The sequence below is a fragment of the Pongo pygmaeus genome, chromosome 15, assembly GCF_028885625.2.
Source record: "Pongo pygmaeus isolate AG05252 chromosome 15, NHGRI_mPonPyg2-v2.0_pri, whole genome shotgun sequence".
Lineage (NCBI taxonomy): Eukaryota > Metazoa > Chordata > Mammalia > Primates > Hominidae > Pongo > Pongo pygmaeus.
In genome coordinates this window covers 74527355-74546243 of record NC_072388.2, presented here as the reverse complement: position 1 = coordinate 74546243, position 18889 = coordinate 74527355, and the positions used below count along the sequence as shown (strand labels likewise).

At 45.3% G+C, this 18889-nt stretch overlaps 1 protein-coding gene and 1 pseudogene across 2 annotated transcripts in view; one reads left to right on the top strand and one right to left on the bottom strand.

The window, feature by feature from the left end:
- Positions 1 to 18889, bottom strand: part of FLVCR2 (FLVCR choline and putative heme transporter 2) — a 71461-nt gene that overhangs the window by 36605 nt on the left and 15967 nt on the right. The gene's annotated exons all lie outside the window — the stretch shown is intronic.
- Positions 3401 to 17708, top strand: LOC129013178 (small ribosomal subunit protein eS24-like; annotated as a pseudogene).

Here is an 18889-nt window from a genome sequence, read left to right as displayed (position 1 = left end):
CTCCAAGACCTCAAGTGGAAGAGACCAGGCTAGAGTGAAGGCACTCTGCCAGGCAAGCTACCTTGGGACATGTGGTCAAGGTTCGGCAGGGGGTCTTGGGACTGAGTCTGCGGATGCCCCAGAAAGAAGCAAGGAGAGTCCACGGTGGCTGCTGGGGCTGCGAGCCACTGCAAAACTAAGAACCCAGAGCTTGAGCTTAATCATGAGAATGAGCCCCCAGCACCCAGGAATGCCAGGCAGCTCCACGGTAACCGATAATGTCCAGGCAAAGACCGCTCATATGACTGTTATTTGTGAAATCTCCAAATCCAAGGCTTCTTTTGAAAAGGTCAACTCGGGATCAAGGAGGTGGCAGGCCTTCAGAGACAAAGACAATTAAAACAACCTCATTGATTTGGTGGAAAATCACTCATGAAGGGGGTTTATGGATTTAAAGGCTAAGCTAAGATCTCTAAGAACTTAGGGAGTAGGGTTACAGCTGGCCAACTCCAGATTTCCTTAGAGCTCCCACCCCCGTCACAGGGTTTGTCCTGAAAGCTGTGATTATGCTGGTGGCTTTTACTGCCCTGACTCCTGGATTCCCTCAGTTCTTTGGGGGAAAGAGGTTAGGGAAATGCAGGAAGCAGCAGCTACTGAAATTAGGACAGCCTGCAATCATTGATCCCTGGGGAAGATAATAATAGTGATGAGAGCTGATACACTGTGCTCAAAGCACTCTATAAATATATATACTCTTTGAATCATTTTATTTTTTAATTGTTAATTTTTTCTTTTGGGGGGCAACACTTCACTCCATAAAATGGAAGGAGTGCTCCCCTAATCTCTATTTCAAAGTGGAGGAAATTGGCATTTAAGTAGCTTGCCCAAGGTCACATAACAGTAAGCGATGAGGCTGAACTTCAAGCTCTGGCCATCAGTACTAATCTGTACTCTTATCCATCAGGTTAAAGGCGCTGGTCTTAAATGTTATGCAAACCAGGAGGAAGGAGGTGAATATGTACTGAGTGTCTGCTATGTGTTAGACAGCATGCTAAAGGCTTTTTCACACGATATTTCATCTATGCCCTCACAACTACCCCCTGAAGTTGGCACCATCATCTCTGGTTTGGGTTTTGTTTGTGGGGTTTTTTTTGTTGTTTTTTTGTTTTTGTGAGACAGGTCTCACTCTGTTGCCCAGGCTAGTGCAGCAGTGCGATCTCAGCTCACTGAAGCCTCTACTTCCCGGGCTCAAGCAATCCTCTCACCTCAGCCTCCCAAGTAGCTGCGACCACAGACGTGCACCACCACACCTGGCTAATTTTGTGTATTTTTAGTAGAGACGGGGTTTCACCATGTTGCCCAGGCTGGTCTCGAACTCCTGGGCTCAAGCAATTCACCTGCCTCGGCCTCCCAAAGTGCTGGGATTACAGGCATGAGCCACCGCGCCTGGCCTCTGGTTTGGTTTTTACAGAAGAGAAAGCCTCTATAATTTGCCCAAGGTCAAAACAGCTTCTCCTGGCAAAACTGAGATTCACACCCTTGGCTATCTGATTCCAAAGCCCTCAACGGACAAGGTGAATGCCACAGAAAAGTGACTGCCCTCAAACACCCGACACTCCCTCCAGTCTCATATGCTCCATTCTGTAGTTCAAATGTCCCCAAATGTGTAGCTGTTGGAGGAAGCAAGGGTGAGAGGTGTCTCCAGCTACAGTTTGGTTTCTTTGCCACAGTTACACTTTACAGGTTTCTTGTTTTTATGTCACGCTTAGTTTTGTTTCTTTTTGTGTAGTGTGTTGTCTCCCAAACTAGACTGTTAGTACCTTGAGGATAGGGACATTGACTCACATTTGCTCGTGTGACCCTTCCCCATACCACGTCTGACACAATCACAAGAACAGAGACAGTGCTCAGGAAATATTTTCTGAATGAAGAAATGACTCTTAGAACTGTGCAGCTCAAACCTCACTCAAGTCGTTCCAGCCTGCTCTGCAGTAAACAAGTTGGGCACAGTAGCAGTTTGCTGCATTGTAAGAGTTTAACCACCCAAAGCAAGTAGATGCCAGATGAAATGACCTAAGGAAGCCCCCACACAGGGAAGACCTCCCATTTGGGGTGCCCCCAGATCAGGCATGGAGGGGATTCAAATGCAGACCAATCAACTTCTCACCCTTAGACCTACACTTAGTATTTACTGAGCACCTGCTGCATACTGAGCACCCTACTCAGAAGGGAGGAGAAAGATGCAACACAAGGAGCTCACTCTCACCCAGTTTATAATGTAATATACCTTGACCTACAGCCTTGGTGTTGGGTTTCCTCCTCATCTTTGTGGGGGGTGCAAGTTAGCTGAAGAGCAGAGATACCCTAGGCTGTAAACAGAGAAGTTGCTAAGTTTAGGGGAAGAAAATGAGTTTTACAAGGAAAGTTTTCTGATTAAAGAAAAAAAAAGGAACACTGACAAAGACCTTATTTTATTTTTTTAGCTAAGCCCAGTATTTATGCTTGCTTTCCGTCATCATGAACTCAGGAGCTTCCTGGCACACACACTCCTCCTTTTAAGGGCTGGGTGTTCCCCCTTGAAGTTGCCCTCATGGTGAACTCCACAAAGGGCCAGCCTAGTTCTACTTTGGGTGCAGAAGTGAAGAATCCACTGCCTTTTCTTTCAGTGAGAGAACAAATCACTGTTGCTTCAATACACTAATGTCCCTCTAGCTGACTGTGCTGAAAGCCAGTGGTTGCAGAACTGTCCCATGACTCGGCTAGGAAGGAGGAAAAATGAGTGGGTGTCCTTCAAACCACCCAGCCAACTGAGATCACATCAGATCACATCATGCAAATCTTACTCCAAAGTTTTCATATTTCAAGTAGGCGATGTGCAAAGTGCAATTCAAATGCTTTGGCACTGAATGCCCACCAATTCTGTCCCAGACACCAGCAATCAACAGCCAACAGAGGGATTCTACGGTCTTCTGCATTCCCTTAACACTAACCCCCCACCTATCCCCCCAACTCAAACGTGCCACTCCCTGACCTTTGACAGATAAAACAGCCAAAGGAGAATAATTCTCCTTTGTCTGCAAGGCAACATGCTGGCATTCCTAAAAGGGATGCTCACGTGACAACCAATGTTTCTAATCCTCCCATGTCCTTCTAAATCTGGATGGACTTTCTGGTAATAGCCCTCCTATTCTGATTTTTTCAGGGGTAAAACCCTGCCAATTACTTATGGGCAGGCCCTGGAAGAGTTGCTGCTTCACGGACTGCCATGGGCAAAACCCAGTTCCTCTGGAGCGTGCACTTCAAGAAATAGATAGGATGGGACCCATGTAGCTTTTTCCTTGAGAGCTTGTTTGGAGGTTCTAGCAGGGGAGCTCAGCTACTCGTATACCCTTGACCGAAGACCGGTCCTCCTCTATCGGGGATGGTCGTCCTCTTCGACCGAGCGCGCAGCTTCGGGAGGGACGCACATGGAGCGGTGAGGGAGGAAGGGGACACCCGCCTAGCCAGCCAGATCAGCCGAATCAACCCTGGCGATCAATGGGGTGACAGATGTCGCAGCCAGATCGCCCTCACATCCCCATGTAGCTTTTTCCTAAGAAGCCAACTTCATAAGTTAACTAACCTTGCCTCAGGATCCCAGACAGACAGCTGGAAAGAAAAAGAAATCTAAAGCTTACACCAGAAAAACTATTAGTCACTCATATCTATAACGCCTTGAGAGAGAGAAAGAGAGAGACTGCAGCACCATTAGATCTGGCCCTCTTATTTAGGGAGTTACTCAGGGACCTGCTTAGCTAAAAACATCTCCTAATATCCTGCTCTGAAGTCACCTGCCCTCCTACTTGGGCTGACATTTGCACCATTAGCCACTCTGGTGTGACTGGCTTATAGTCTAATCTCTCTTCCCTTCATTGTGAACTCTACAAGAACAGAGGGCTGTTGCCAACAGGGACCTTCCCCTTCCCATTCATTGCTGCATCCCCAGCTGTGAAAATGTTTGTTGTTTGGCACAGAGTAGATGCTCAATAATATTTGTTCAATAAATAAAATAAAGGCTATGGTGCATTGTCTAAAAAAAAAAAAAATGACAGGCCAAGGGGAGGAGAGCCTTCTTTAGTGGCTTTCATTTCTCTCATTGCCTGCTGTCAACTGGAAAGACATAGGGAAGCTGGCTGGAGGGGATGCAATTCAGGACAAGCGGGATTCAAGGAACTTGTTGTAGAACAGAGACAAAGATGTGATAGCCAGGGGACTGTGTGGGTTATTTGCAAGGGACAGAGGTCTGGCCCAGGATGGGGGCACACTAATAAATGACATGGCTTTTGGTGGGGCAGCATGAGAATACAGGGGCAGCCATACCCAGGGAAAACAATGAGGAACCTTCCTCCCTAAGGAGAGATAGAAGAATTCTGGAGAGAGAAACTTGTCGAAGGGAAACTGCAACATCTTCCTAAGGGTTCCAACACCTTCACAAGGGCTGTCCAAGCCCTACCGATCCCCATTTTTTACCATTGATCACTGCCACTTGCCAACTGTGAGGGGCTGCGAGAAAACCTGGTGCCACTTGCTAACTGTGAGGGGCTGCAACAAAAGTTGGTAGGGCCAGGACCACCATGCCCTTAGGATAAAACTTCTCACTCCCAGGCCTATCTCCTGAGGGTGGGGACGAATCAGTTCTGTGCTATGCCACCACAGCCATTTTCCTACACTGAAGAGAGGAACCATCCTAGGCACATATAGACTCAAACATTGCATCTTGCCACTCCTTGGCAAAAGGCCCTTCTGCAGCAAGTGGTCAGTTTCCTGGAATGAAAAAGAACCAGAATGCTCCACAGGATTCCTGGAGCTGCCGAAGAGCTCAGCTCAAAAGGATCAAATCAGCAAGTATAGCTTCCTTTCTTTGCCAATGAGAGGAATGCTTTGAAACCCAGAAGCTCTGAGAGAGGCTCCTACAGTAAGGATGATGGAGTTTATCCTGAACCATGAGCTAGTGTAAAGGCAGGAGTGCTGAGCCCTCTACATGGAGGGCATGGCCCCCAATCCAGGCAGGACACGATGTGTGTCTAGAGAAGCCCTTTTTATTCTACTGTCAAAGGGCAAGTCCAGAGTATTTTTTAATTTTTTAGATGAGGTCTCACACTGTTTCCCAGGCTGGAGTGCAGTGGTGCAATTACTGCTCACTGTAACCTCAAACTCCTGGGCTCAAGTGATCCTCTCTAGCTCCCAAGTAGCTAGAACTACAGGCATGTGCCACCACACCCAACCAACTTTTTAACTGTTTTTGTAAAGATGGAGTCTCACTATGTTGCGAAGACTGGCCTTAAACTCCTGGCATCAAGTGATTCTCCCACCTCAACCTCCCTAAGTGCTAGGATTACAGGTGTGAACCACCACACCCAGCCCCCCTTTTTTTTTTTTAGTTCAAGAAAGGGCACTAAAAGTCAACACTGGCAAAATATTTCACCATTTTCGAGGCACCTACACATCCAACATATTACCAGAGCCTCAAAACCACCCAGTGAGATCAAGAGCAGGATGCCCAAAGTCCAGACGAGGAAGCAGAGTCCTGTCAGGGCCAAACTGTCTTCTCTACTTCGTAACTGAGTTGAAGCAACTTGAAGTCACAGAGCTAATCATCAACATCGAGACTTCTGAGGTTCCATTCCCGGCCCTGCTCTCTTCCCATGGAACCTTGCTGAGTCTCAAAAAGGCACCAAGCAGCATCATATCCCCAAAAGACATGGTCTGAGACTCAGGATGATCCAGAACCACTTCTGGTTTGGAGCCAGCCAATTCATGAATCACTGTTTGCTCAAATAAACTCTTAAAAAAAATTTTAATTGCACCTCCGTTTACCTTTTTTAACACTAGAATGTTGTAGAACATGAGTTTTGTAGAGAGGGAAAAGATAGATGTGGATTCAGTAAATGTTTACAGAGGGCTTACTTGGTTCCAGGAGCTGTTTCACATAGACATTGCCTCAATTAGCTTTCATGGCAACCCTGTGAGGCAGGCATTCTTGCTATAGAAAAAAAAAGCTGAGGCCCAAAGAGGACAGGTATCCTGCTGGAGGCCCCAAACCTGGCTACTGGGTCCAGCTTCCATGGCTTCTATACCAGGAGTTTTCAAACTTCAGTGGGCATCAGAATCCCTAGAAGGAGAATCAAAAATACACATTCCTGGGTCCCAACCTAGAGGAGCTAATTCCTTGGGTCTGCTCTGGTGCCCAGGAATTTGATTTTTTTTTTTTTCTTAAGACAGGGTCTCACTCTGTCCCTCAGGCTGGAGTGAAGTGGCATGATCTTGGCTCACTGCAACCTCCACCTCCCGGGCTCAGGTGATCCCCCCACCTCAGCCTCCCGGGTAGCTAGTACTACAGGCATGCACCACCATGCCTGGCTAATTTTTTGTAAAGACGGGTTTTTCCATGTTGCCCAGGCTGGTTTCCAACTCCTGGACTCGAGCAATCCTCCTGCCTTGGCCTCCCAAAAGGCTGGGATTATAGGTGTGAGTCTCTGAATTTGCATTTTTAATGAACACCCAGGTGGTTCTGGTGCTAGACTCATGGAGCATACTTTAGAAACAACTGATCTCCACCACTCTGAGGAAGGAAATCAAGAGAATTCACAGCTGCTGGCTTCCCCTACGTATCCTAGGCAGGAATGGTGGGAGAGAGATGTGTTCCTGTCTAGCTTCTCAGCAGAGAAGGGATGAATCCTGGGTGTGCTCAAATGGGTATCTCCACAAACCTGTCCAGCACCCAACAGGAAGCCCAGGATAAAGGTCTAAGGAGGCCTGGATTGCTCAAAAGGCAACTACTACCCCAAACGAACAGCCTTGAGAATGAACCCTGCTTTAACATGGATGCCTCACCAGGGTGGTGGCTCACATCTGTAATCCCAGCACTTTGGGAGACAAAGGAGGGCAGATCACTTGAGCCCAGGAGTTCAAGACCAGCCCTGGCAACGTGGCAAAACCCCATCTCTACAAAAAAATACAAAAATTGGCCAGGCATGGTAGCATGAGCCTGTAGTTCCAGCTACTCGAAAGGATGAGGTGAGGTGGGAGGATCACCTGAGCCCAGGGAGGTTGAGGCTACAGTGAGCCGTGATCATGCCACTGCACCCCAGCCCGGGCGACAGACTGAGACACTGTTTCAAAAAACAAAACAAAAGCCCACGAATGCCTTATGACTGCTCACCTCCTATGTTTTCCAGTAGATGAACACAGCAAATAGACTTGCATACAGACAGCTACTTCTAGAGCCGCCAAAGGAGACCTAGCCATGTCAACCCAGTCATTGTATGCAGAAATCAGGAATTTCCAGGGGAGAGAAGAAGAAAAAAGGAGAAAACCAGCCCCCAACCTTGCTCCAGCTTCTGTGTCCCTCTTTTCCGGAGCTGGCAGGGCTGTGCAATCAAAAGCAGCCTCCCGGAACTGAAAAAGACTTGTGTTCAACTCCTCTCTGGAGAAGCAATCGGAGGGGAGCCAAAGCAAACACTGCTCCCTCCTGAGGCTCCGGACACACGGCTGAACCCAAAGAAGTTGGGAAGGAAGTAAGATCTATCCTCACCTCCTATCTCACGCTTCTACAAACACAGATGGTGCTGCTGTTATCTGTGCTCATGCTGGGACAAGGCTGCGTCTTGAATTGTGTTGGGGTGAGAGGCTGAGCTCAAGTTTTTGCACAGCATGAAAAAGGAAAGATGCCTGTAATCAAGTCAGAAAGCAGAAGTGTCTGGCTGGGCCACCAGAGCTTACAGTGTGCCCTCGCACCTATGAATGACTCACCAGAGAAAAAGGCCCTTAGCTCTGTAGAAGGGAGGGGAGATATTCCACTGGGTTAACTTGGGAATAGTGCTAGGTAGAAGTCAGGAGGTCAAGAAAGAAAGAAGAGGAAACACCAGATATCACCTTAACCCTATGGTGGTGGTGGTGGTGGTTGTTGTTGTTGTTGTTTTAATCATCCTTGATAGCACTCCAACCTACATCCTGCAATCCATACAGGGCTGTTTGATGTTGAGGCCTGGGGGGAGTTCAAGTCAAGGGAAGGACATCCTGTTAACAGCATTGTTGGAAAAAGATCAAGAACCAGGAGATGGAAAATAGCTGTGAACACCTGATAAGCGTGGGCCCCCCCGGCCCCCCACCCCCACCCGCTTCCTTCAGTCTTAGGTTTGTGAGACTAAAGTCTCGTGAACAGGCATAGGGGTTGACCCAGTGAGTATCTGTGTCACCCCAGAGTCTCCAAAGTCTTCATCACCGCACTCGGAATATTACACCAATTTCCTGCACCTGTATTGCTTTTAGTTTAAGTACCTCCCAAGAGGCACAAGTCCCCATTAGGATACTACTAGGATACTTCCTGGAATGGCCCAACCTCCCCTATGTACCAACTCCTGGTCACTTCACCCATTAAGAATCAGCTCAACTTTCGCCTTAAGGAAGCTGCCCTGCTTGTCCACGCTGCACCCACACTGGGGCAATGTCTGGTAGTATTAGGAGAGGCTTCAGTATTGGCCTCTCTTTCTAGATCCAGAACCAACAGAAGACAGAAGCGATTACCTTTACTGATGATGGTACTGAAAACATCTGTTCTTTATTTAGTACTTTTTTTTTTTTAAGTAGAGACAGGGATCTTACTATGTTGCCCTTACTATCTTACTATGTTGATCTTACTATGTTGCCTTACTATCTTGAACTCTTAGGCGTAAGCAATCCTCCCTCTTGGCCTCTCAAAGTGCTGAGATTACAGGCATGTGCCATGACAGCTGACCTCATTTAGCACTTCTTATCTGAGAAACTACTATCTAAATGCTGTCCACATATTGTCTCATTGAATCCCTTCCTGTAGCTTCTGCAGTTGCCAGTATGAATGCTATTTTACCAAAGAAGCCCAAACTTATGAAAGTTATGAGACTTGTCAAAGGGTACACAGCAGATCTAGCGGCAGTATTCTCCCATCCAAGTACTAACCAGGCCCGACCCTGCTTAGCTTCCAAGATCAAACAAGATCGGGTGCGTTCAGGGTGGTATGGCCATAGACGACAGTATTCTCAATACCCTCAGCCTGGCACAGTCCAGCGCACACAGTAAGGATTCAGTAGCTTTTTCCACATAAGGAATAAGAATAAGTCACATCAAGAAGACAACCCAGGCTTGAGAATCTTCTCCTCCAACCACCTGAACTCTCAGTTAACTGACTGGTCATCTTCATTTCTTTCAGGAAGTGAAAACCTGTTAATTTGCCCATCCATCTGCAAGCAGCTGCTATGCCCAAGGCCTTGCTCTGAGACACAGGACAGATGCGTCAGTGAAACAGGAAATTTTCCTTGACCGCTTTGTGGGCTTCATGACAGGGGTGCCTCACTTAGCCCTCAGTTCTCAACCCCTTGAGGGAGCGGGAGCACACAGGCAAGTGGGCACAGGAGCTGGAGTGATCGCTTTTGGGCACCATCAGGAGAAAAACTCCATGCGGGTACTGTGGCAGCATCTAAGCGGGGAGTATCTGTGACCCCGAAGCTCCAGAGTGTGTTTGTTACACTGCGCTCTTTTAGCTTAAGTGTTTAACAGCTCAATAAACCCTCTGCCTTTTCATGAGTGCAGACAGCCAGTGTGACAGCTTTCTGTAACCTGAGCTCTTGCCTGGCATCCAGGAAAAAAATCAGATAGCACAAATGAATTGAAGGATAGCAAATGCAGAGGATTTTATTGCCAATAGAAGTGGCTCTCAGTGGGAAGGGGAGCTAGAAAGCAGATGGAGCGGGAAGGTATTCCACCCCTGAGGTCTGGCTGTCCCCAGCCAGACTCTTCTCTGAAGTCCTGCTGTCCAGCCGTCCCTCTAAAGTAACGCTGCTTCTCTCTGATGTCTGGCTACTGCTTCTCCCCTTTTCGGCTCTCTGTCAGTAGAGCCTGGGGGTTTTAAGGCTATAGGATGGGGGTTGGCCAGGGGTGGTTTTGGAAAAGGCAACATTCCAGCAGGAAAACCGGATGTAAAGTTCTCACTTTGGGCTGTGGTTTCAGGCTTGAGGGTGGGGCCCTGGCCAGGGACCCCACCCTTTTCTGCCTAGAATTTCTCTGCCTCCTGTCCCTATCATCAGCCCAGGTTCTGGCCCTCTGGGAAGTTCCCCATTTAGTAGGAAGAAGATGTGGAGATGGAGGGGAGGTGGACAAGAGAAGGGATAAGGAAGGAGAAATAGACAAACCACCAGAAAACAAAGGCCAGTGTTAGAACAAACCCAGCAAGTACACAGGCTTGGGAATGCATTCTTTAGAGCATAAGGCTGATGTGGATGATGGCAGCAGGGGAGCAGGGGTTCCAGCTAGAAGGGAACACCTCAAAAGCAGAGTATCTTTTGTTTGTTTGCTTGGTGGTGGTTAAATACACACAATTGTTGATTTTTAAGCAATTTTTAACTGTATAGTTCAGCAGCGTTAAGTACATTCATACTATTGTGCAAACATCACCTCCATCCATTTCTAGAACTTTTTTCATCTTCCCAATCTGAAACTCTGTACCCCTTAAACAGTAACTCCCCATTCTCTCCTTCCCTCAGATTCTGACAATCACCATTCTACTTTCTGTTTCTACTCCAGGTAACTGTGGTATAATAAAAATATTATTTGGTCTTTGTCCTCTGTTCTTGGTACAGAGCTACAAAAATCCTTGGAATTTCCTGAGTGATAGCAATATCTCATCATTTCCTAAGGGGCCCCTTTCCAAGACACCAGAGTTTATGCTAATGAGGTGACATAGATAGCCCTCCTAGATAGCCTCAGGAGGGGACTGGTCACCAGAAAGACCAGGGATTAGAACTTGGAAATGTACAACCCCATCCCTCTACCCCCTCCAGGGAGTTTATGCTAATGAGGCAACATAGGTAGCACTCCTAGGTAGCCTCAGAAGGGGGCTGGTAACCAGAAAGATCATGGATTAGAACTTGGAAATGTACAACCCCATCCCCCTATCCACTCCAGGGAGGGTAGGGGAGGGTAGGGGGCTAGAGACTGTGCTGGATAAAATCTCTTGAACAGTTGAATTTCAGAGAGCTTCTGGTTGGTGAGCACATCCAGGTACTGAGAGGGTGGCAGGATAGGGCTTGGAAGCTCCACAACCCCCATCCCCATTTCCTGCCCTATGTGTCTCTTCCATTTGGCTGTTCCTGAGTTGTATCCTTTATAATAAACTAGAAAATGTGAGTAAAGTGTATAATAAACTAGGAAATGTGAGTAAAATGTTTTCCTGAGTTCTGTGAGCTGTTATAGCAAATCAAACCTGAAGAGGAGTCATGGGAACCCCCAATTCACAGCTGGTTGCCCAGAAGTTTTTTATATATTTCATTGTATATAACAACATATATGTATATATTTCATTGTACATATATATACACACATACATACACACACACACACTACATTTTATTTATTCATCTGGAAGCACAGACACTTGGGTTGCTTCCACGTTTTAGTTATTGTGAATAATGCTGCTATAAACATGAGTATACAAATATCTGTTCAGGCCGGGCGCGGTGGCTCACGCCTGTAATCCCAGCACTTTGGAGGCCGAGGCGGGCAGATCACGAGGTCAGGAGATAGAGACCATCCTGGCTAACACGGTGAAACCCCGTCTCTACTAAAAAATACAAAAAAAATAGCCAGGCGTGGTGGCGGGGGCCTGTAGTCCCAGCTACTCGGGAGACTGAGGCAGGAGAATGGCGTGAACCCAGGAGGTGGAGCTTGCAGTGAGCCGAGATCGTGCCACTGCACTCCAGCCTGGGCGACAGAACAAGACTCCGTCTCAAAAAACAAAAAAACAAAAAAACAAATAACTGTTCAAGTTCCTGCTTTCAATTTTTTACCTAGAAGTGGAATTGCTGGATCATATGGTAATTTTATTTCTAATTTTTTTGAGGTGCTTCCATGTTGTTTTCATAGCAGCTGCATTTTACATTCCCAGCAATGCAAAAGAGTTCAAATGTCTTCATATCCTTACCAACACTATTTTTTTTTAATAATAGCCATCCTAAATAGGTGTGGAGTGGTATCTGACAGTGGTTTTGATTTGTATTTCCCTAATGTTGAGCATCTTTTCAGGTGCTATTGACTGTTGGGAGCAAGCCCCCCAATATCTGGCCATAAACTGGCCCCAAAACTGGCCATAAACAAAATCTCTGCAGCACTGTGATATGTCCATAATGGCCCTAATGCCCAAGGTGGAAGCTTGTGGATTTACGGGAATGAGGGCAAGGAACACCTGGCCCGCCCAGGGCGGAAAACCGCTTAAAGGCATTCTTAAGCCACAAACAAAAGCATGAGCGATCTGTGTCTTAAGGGCATGTTCCTGCTGCAATTAATTCAGCCCATCCCTTCATTTCCCATAAGGGATACTTTTAGTTAATTTAACATCTATAGAAACAATGCTAATGACTGGTTTGCTATTAATAAATACGTGGGTAAATCTTTGTTCAGGGCTCTCAGCTCTGAAGGCTGTGAGACCCCTGATTTCCCACTTCACACCTCTATATTTGTGTGTGTGTGTCTTTAATTCCTCTAGCGCTGCTAGGTTAGGGTCTCCCCAACCGAGCTGGTCTTGGCAATTGACCATTTGTATGTTTGTTAGCTCATTTTTAAATTGGATTGTTTGGTGTTTTTTTTTTTGCGGTTGAGTTGTAAAGGGTTCTTTACACATTCTAGAAATTAATTCCTTATCAGATATATGATTTGCAAATATTTTCTCCCAAATATGGGTGACTTTTTTAGTCTGTTAATAGCATCCTTTGATGCATTAAAGTTTTACATTGATGTAGTTTAATTTTTTATTTTCTTTTAGTACCTCTGCTTTTGATATCTGACCCAAGTAATCTTTGCCAGAACTAACATTATAAAGCATTTTCCCTGTTTCCTTCTAAGAGTCTTATGGTTTCAGCTTTTATGTTTAAGTCTTTGATCCATTTTTTAGTTAATTTTTGAATATGGTATAACGATGTTACTGGAAAGGAGTTCTGATACAGATCTCAATAGAGGTTTCTTGGATCTTACACAAGAAAGAATTTGGGGGAAGTCCATAAAGTGAAAGCAAGTTTATTAAGAAAGTAAAGGAATAAAGAATGGCTACTCCATAGGCAGAGCAGTGGCATGGACTACTCAGCTGCTTATATTTATTGTTACTTCTTGATTATATGCTAAACAAGATGTGGATTATTCATGAGTTTTCCGGGAAAGGGGCGGGCAATTCCAGGAACTAAGGGTTTCTTTCCTTTTTAGGCCACATAGGGTAACTTCCTGATTTTTTATGGCATTTGTAAACTGTCATGGTGCTGGTGGGAGTGTCTTTTAACATGCTAATGCATTATAATTAGCATATAATGAGCAGTGAGAATGACCAGAGGTCACTTTCATCACCATTTTGGCTTTGGTGGGTTTTGGCTGGCCTCTTTACTGCATCCTTTTATCAGCAAGGTCTTTGTGACCCATACCCCAACCTCCTATCTCATCCTGTGACTTAGAATGCCTAACCTCCTGGGAATGCAGCCCAGTAGGTGTCAGCCTCATTTTACCCAGCCCCTATTCAAGATGGAGTTGCTCTTGTTCAAATGCCTCTGACAACGCAAGGGTCTAATTTCATATGGTTATCCAGTTTTCCCAACACCCCTTACTGAAAAGACTGTCTTTTCCTCATTGAATGGTCTTGACACCCTTGTTGAAAATCATTTGACCATATACACAAGGGTTTATATCTGGACTCTCTTCTCTATTTCATTGGTCTATATGCCTGTCTTTATGCCAAATACAACATTGTCTTCATTACTGTAGCTTTGTAGTAAGTTCCGACATCAGAAAGTGTGAGATCTCCGATGCTGTTCTTCTTTTTCGAGATTGTTGTGGCTATTCACAGTTCCCTGAAATTCCATATGAATTTTAGGGTAGGGAGTTTTCTATTTCTATGAAAACCATTACTGGGATTTTGACAGGATTACATTAAATCTATATATTGCTTTAGATAGTTTTGACATCTTAACATGAAGTCTTCCAATCCATAAATACAGGATGTCTTTCCATTTATTTACATCTTATTTAATTTCTTTCAGCAACATTTTGTAGTTTCCAATATACTTGACTTTTACATCCTTGGTTTATTCCTAAGTATTTTATTTTTTAAATCCTATTATAAATGGAATTGTTTCTTAATTTTTTTTGGCAGGGGGGTGTTGTACATTGTCAGTGTATAAAAATGAAGTTGAGTTAAAGCAGGTTAAAATGTTGCAAATTCCATCTATTCAGTTTGCAGAGGACAACTGGGGACTGGAGGCACAGCATGGGGGAGGAAATGGGGCAAAGGTAAATTAAAAAGTCATGAAATTTCCTATGGCTTTGAATGTGTCTTTTTCTTGGTTAGGTGGGCTTGGTTGCTATAGATCTTTGACTTCCAAAGCTTCTCAGAAGAAGTTATTTTAGCCACTTCTTAGTTGGTTATTTAACATTTCTGTGGGAAAATGAGGGCTTGGGGCTTTCTTGTCCACCATCTTGCTGACATTCCTCTCCACTGCCTAAGTCTTAGACCCAAAGGGTATATCCCAAGGAGATGGTATGGAGCAAGAGTGGTCAGAGCAGAGCCAAGGCTGAGAGGTAACAAGAGACAAGTTAAATAGGAAAAGGCGGGGAGCAGAGGTCTGGAAATTGGAAACTGAAGACTTAGACTTAATTCCGTGAAATTAACAAGCAACTGTAACAATGCCTGGCAAGGCAACAAAGCCAAGGCATGCCCTGAGTGATAGCTCATGCCTGTAATCCCAGCCCTGTGGGAGGCAGAGGCAGGAGGATTATTTGAGGCCAGGAGTTCAAGACCAGCCTGGGCAAAATAGTGAGACCCAGATTCTACAAAAAATAAAATAACTAGACAGGCACGGCGGCACATACCTGTAGTCCCAGCTACTCTGTAGGCTGAGGCAAGGATTGCTTAAGCCCAGGAGGTCGAGGCTGCAGTGAGCTGAGATTGTGCCACTGCATTCCAGCCTGAGCAACAGAGCAAGACTCTGTCTCTAAAAACAGAAAAAAGAAAAATCACTTCCAAGATTAGGTTATAGAGAAAAAAATATAAAAAGCCAAGGCAGAAGCCAGGCCAGGCCAATCTGAGCTTCTTCCAGTGCATTGGATTGAATGTGAAAGAACCCAAAGGATGTGGAGCATATGCATGGTTTCAGCTCATATCCCATTAGGGCTCCTCAACTCTCCAACCCTAAGGTTTTCAGGACATTTTCAGTACCTTAGGTGAATCAAAATCATGAGCCCCAGCCCAGCCTCTAACCCTCAATCTGAAGGGTGAGTGGCCCAAGCTCCCACTGCTTCCCACTGAACCCAACATACAGCAAACATATCATAAATTAACCCTGACCAGCTGGGTGTAGTGGCTCACACCTGTAATGCCAGCACTGTGGGAGGCTGAGGTGGGAGAATCACTTGAGGCCAGGAGTTCGAGACCAGCTTAGGCAACAAAGCGAGACCTCATCTCTACAAAAAAAGAAAAAGAAAAAAAAAAAAATCAGCCCTGACAAGAATATGGCTCCAAGCAGGCAGTCTCTTCCCATGCGTGCTGCTCTTTCCTCCTGGCGGTTTCAAAAAATGTCTGATCACGAGCCTCATTTGGGAGGCCAGTTGAAAACATATAATGCTGGCTGGGCGTGGTGGCTCACGCCTGCAATCCCAGCACATTGGGAGGCTGAGATGGGCGGATCACCTGAGGTCACGAGTTCAAAACCAGCCTGGCCAACATGGTGAAACCCTATCTCTACTAAAAATAGAAGAATTAGCCAGATGTGGTGGTGGGCACCTGTAATCCCAGCTACTCAGGAGGCTGAGGCATGAGAATGACTTGAACTTGGGAAGTGGAGGTTGCAGTGAGCCGAGATCACCCCACTGCACTCCAACCTGGGGGGCAAAGTGAGACTCTATCTCAAAAAAAAAAAAGGAATACAAAATGCTGGGCTCCTTTCCTAGACAGTTTGGTTAAGACAGTCTGTATGAGGCCGCAGACCTCTGTATTTTCATCTAGCCCCATGGATTAGGCAAATCACCAACCACTTTTGGAAGTTCTGGGCTAATCCCCCGAGTTGAGTTACCAGCCTCTGACATTGTTTCCACCTGCCCACATGTTTGGTGAGAGCTTTTCGAGGAAGGAGAGAGCAGAACTGAAATTCAGTTCCATGCAACCTTTCCCAGAAGTCTCAAACTGGCTTCTTCTTCTTCTTCTTCTTTTTTTTTTGAGATGGGTCTTGCTCTATAGTTCAGATTGGAGTGCAGTGGCACAATCATGGCCCACTGCAGCCTCAACCTCCTGGGCTCAAGCAATCCTCCCACCTCAGCCTCCTGAGTAGCTAGGACTACAGGTGAGCTCTACCATGCCCAGCTAATTTCGTAGTTTTTGTGGAGACAGGGTCTCACTATGTTGCCCAGGTTGGTCTCAAACTCCTGGGCTCAAGCAGTCCTCCTGCCTCAGCCTCTCAAAGTGCTGGGATTACAGACATATGTCACCATGCCTGACCTTCAAACTGGCAATTTAATCTGATGCAGTTTTAAGACATAAAATACATTTTTAAAAAATGAAATGAATTAGTTACCAGCATTTAAAAAACAGATTTCATAAGCCAGATACAGAAGGACAAGTATGATTCCACTTTTACGAGGATTCTAGAATAGGCAAATTCATAGGGCCAGAAAGTAGAATAAAGGTTACCAGGGAATGTGGGGGTGGGCGGGGGCAAAAGGGAGTTATTGCTTAATGAGTACAGAGTTTTTATTGACGATGATGAAAAAGTTTTGGGTATAAATAGTGGTAAGGGTTACACAACATTGCAAATGCATTTAATGTCACTGAACTGTACACTTATGAATGGTTAAAATGGTAAATATTATTTATATTTTATCATGATTACAAAATACAGATTTCACATAAAAATCTAGATTTCTGATTTCTCTTCAAAGGAAAAAAAATGAAGATCTGACACCACCGAGTCATGCTTTGTATATATCAATGATTGGTGGGACCTGAAGCAACTGCTGCCTTTAGATAGGATGCAAACTCTCATGTTCACTGGGACCTCACCATACTCCAATGTCACTTTTACTAGGCCTGCTTCAGCATTTATATGGCCTGGCTGGCCCCCATAACCATTTCACAGGGTGGTCTCAGACCTACCCCATCTACCTTCAGTCACTACTAGCCTTGTTCTCTGCTCCCAGCCCTTGTCTACTCTCCTCCAATGAACAATAGGAGGCTAGAAAGTAAACAGTCATGCTTTTCCTCCCTGGCTGTCTGAGGATAGACCGCCATCACCAACGATACAGTAACTATCCTCACTAGAAAGTTCATCATCAACCGACGACTTCAGAGGAAACAAACAGTCATTGATATCCTTCACCCCGGGAAGGCAACAGTGCCTAAGACAGAAATTTGGGAAAAACTAGCCAAAATGTACAAGACCACACTGGATGTCATCTTTGTATTTGGATTCAAAACTCATTTTGGTGGTGGCAAGACAACTGGCTTTGGCATGATTTATGATTCCCTGGATTATGCAAAGAAAAAGGAACCCAAACATAGACTTGCAAGACATGGCCTGTAGGAGAAGAAAAAGACCTCAAGAAAGCAATGAGAGGAATGCAAGAACAGAATGAGGAAAGTCAGGGGCACTGCAAAGGCCAATGTTGGTGCTGGCAAAAAGCTGAAGGAGTAAAGGTGCTGCAATGGTGTTATCTGTGGCCATTGTGGATTTTTCACTAGAAGATTAATAAACTAAAAACTTTCATGTGAAAAAACAAAAACGAACAAACAAAAAGTAGACAGTTGTGTGAGCAAGCACTCTGTTTGCTGTCAATAGCGATAACAATCAATAGACGTGAACAAAAGAGTTTGCCTTCACCTCCACAAACTTCCCTCAGACCTTGAAAGACCTCTGACATTACAAGATCCAAAATGACAGCCCTGGACTGCAACATACCCAAGTGGCCATGACTTTGGAACAAGACTAGGCTGACTACACACTTTATGACTGTGACTCCCAAGTCAACCTCAGAAACTCTCAGCCTCTCTGGGTGATACCATATGATCAGCCTGTCCAGCAAACACAACCTCCTCAAGACTGGAGTCACTTTCTAGAGCCTTTCTTTATCTGCTAGGATCTGACTTCCACTGCTGAAATACTATCATTGTTCTAGACCTGGACTATCCAACTGGTTATGTTTATCCAACTAGTTAACCTAGAGGCCATTGCTTACTGGGAAACGTGGCCATCTATAAGTATAAAATATACATCAGTTTCCAAAGAATTAGTAATGAATGTAAAATAGCACATTACTAACTTTATTATATTGACAACTTATTGAAATAACATTTTGGATACATTGGGCTAAATAAAATATAATCGTACATATAACTACAGGTTGAATGTGTCCCCCAGAATCCATGTGTTAAAGACTTAATCCCCAGTGTAACAGTGTTGAAAGCTAGAGTCTTTAAGAGGTGATAATGTGGCTGGGTATGGTGGCTCATGCTTGTAAACCCAGCAATTTGGGAGGCTGAGGTGGGAGGAATGCTTGAGCCCAGAAGTTCAAGACCAGCCTGGACAACATAGCAAAACCCCATCTCTATAAAAAATAAAAAATTAGCCAGGTGTGGTGGTGTGTGCCTGTAGTCCCAGCTACTCTGGAGCCTGAGGCAGGGGATCACTCGAGCCCAGGAGGTTGGGGCTGAGGTGAGCTGTGATCATGCTACTATACTCCAAGCTGGTGACAGAGTGAGACCTTGTCTCTTAAAAAAAAAAAAAAAGGTGATAATGTGATTATTGCAGGAGTGGACTCATTATCATGAGGGTGGGTTTGTTATAAAAGTCAGTTTGTCCTCTCTCATTCTCTCTGT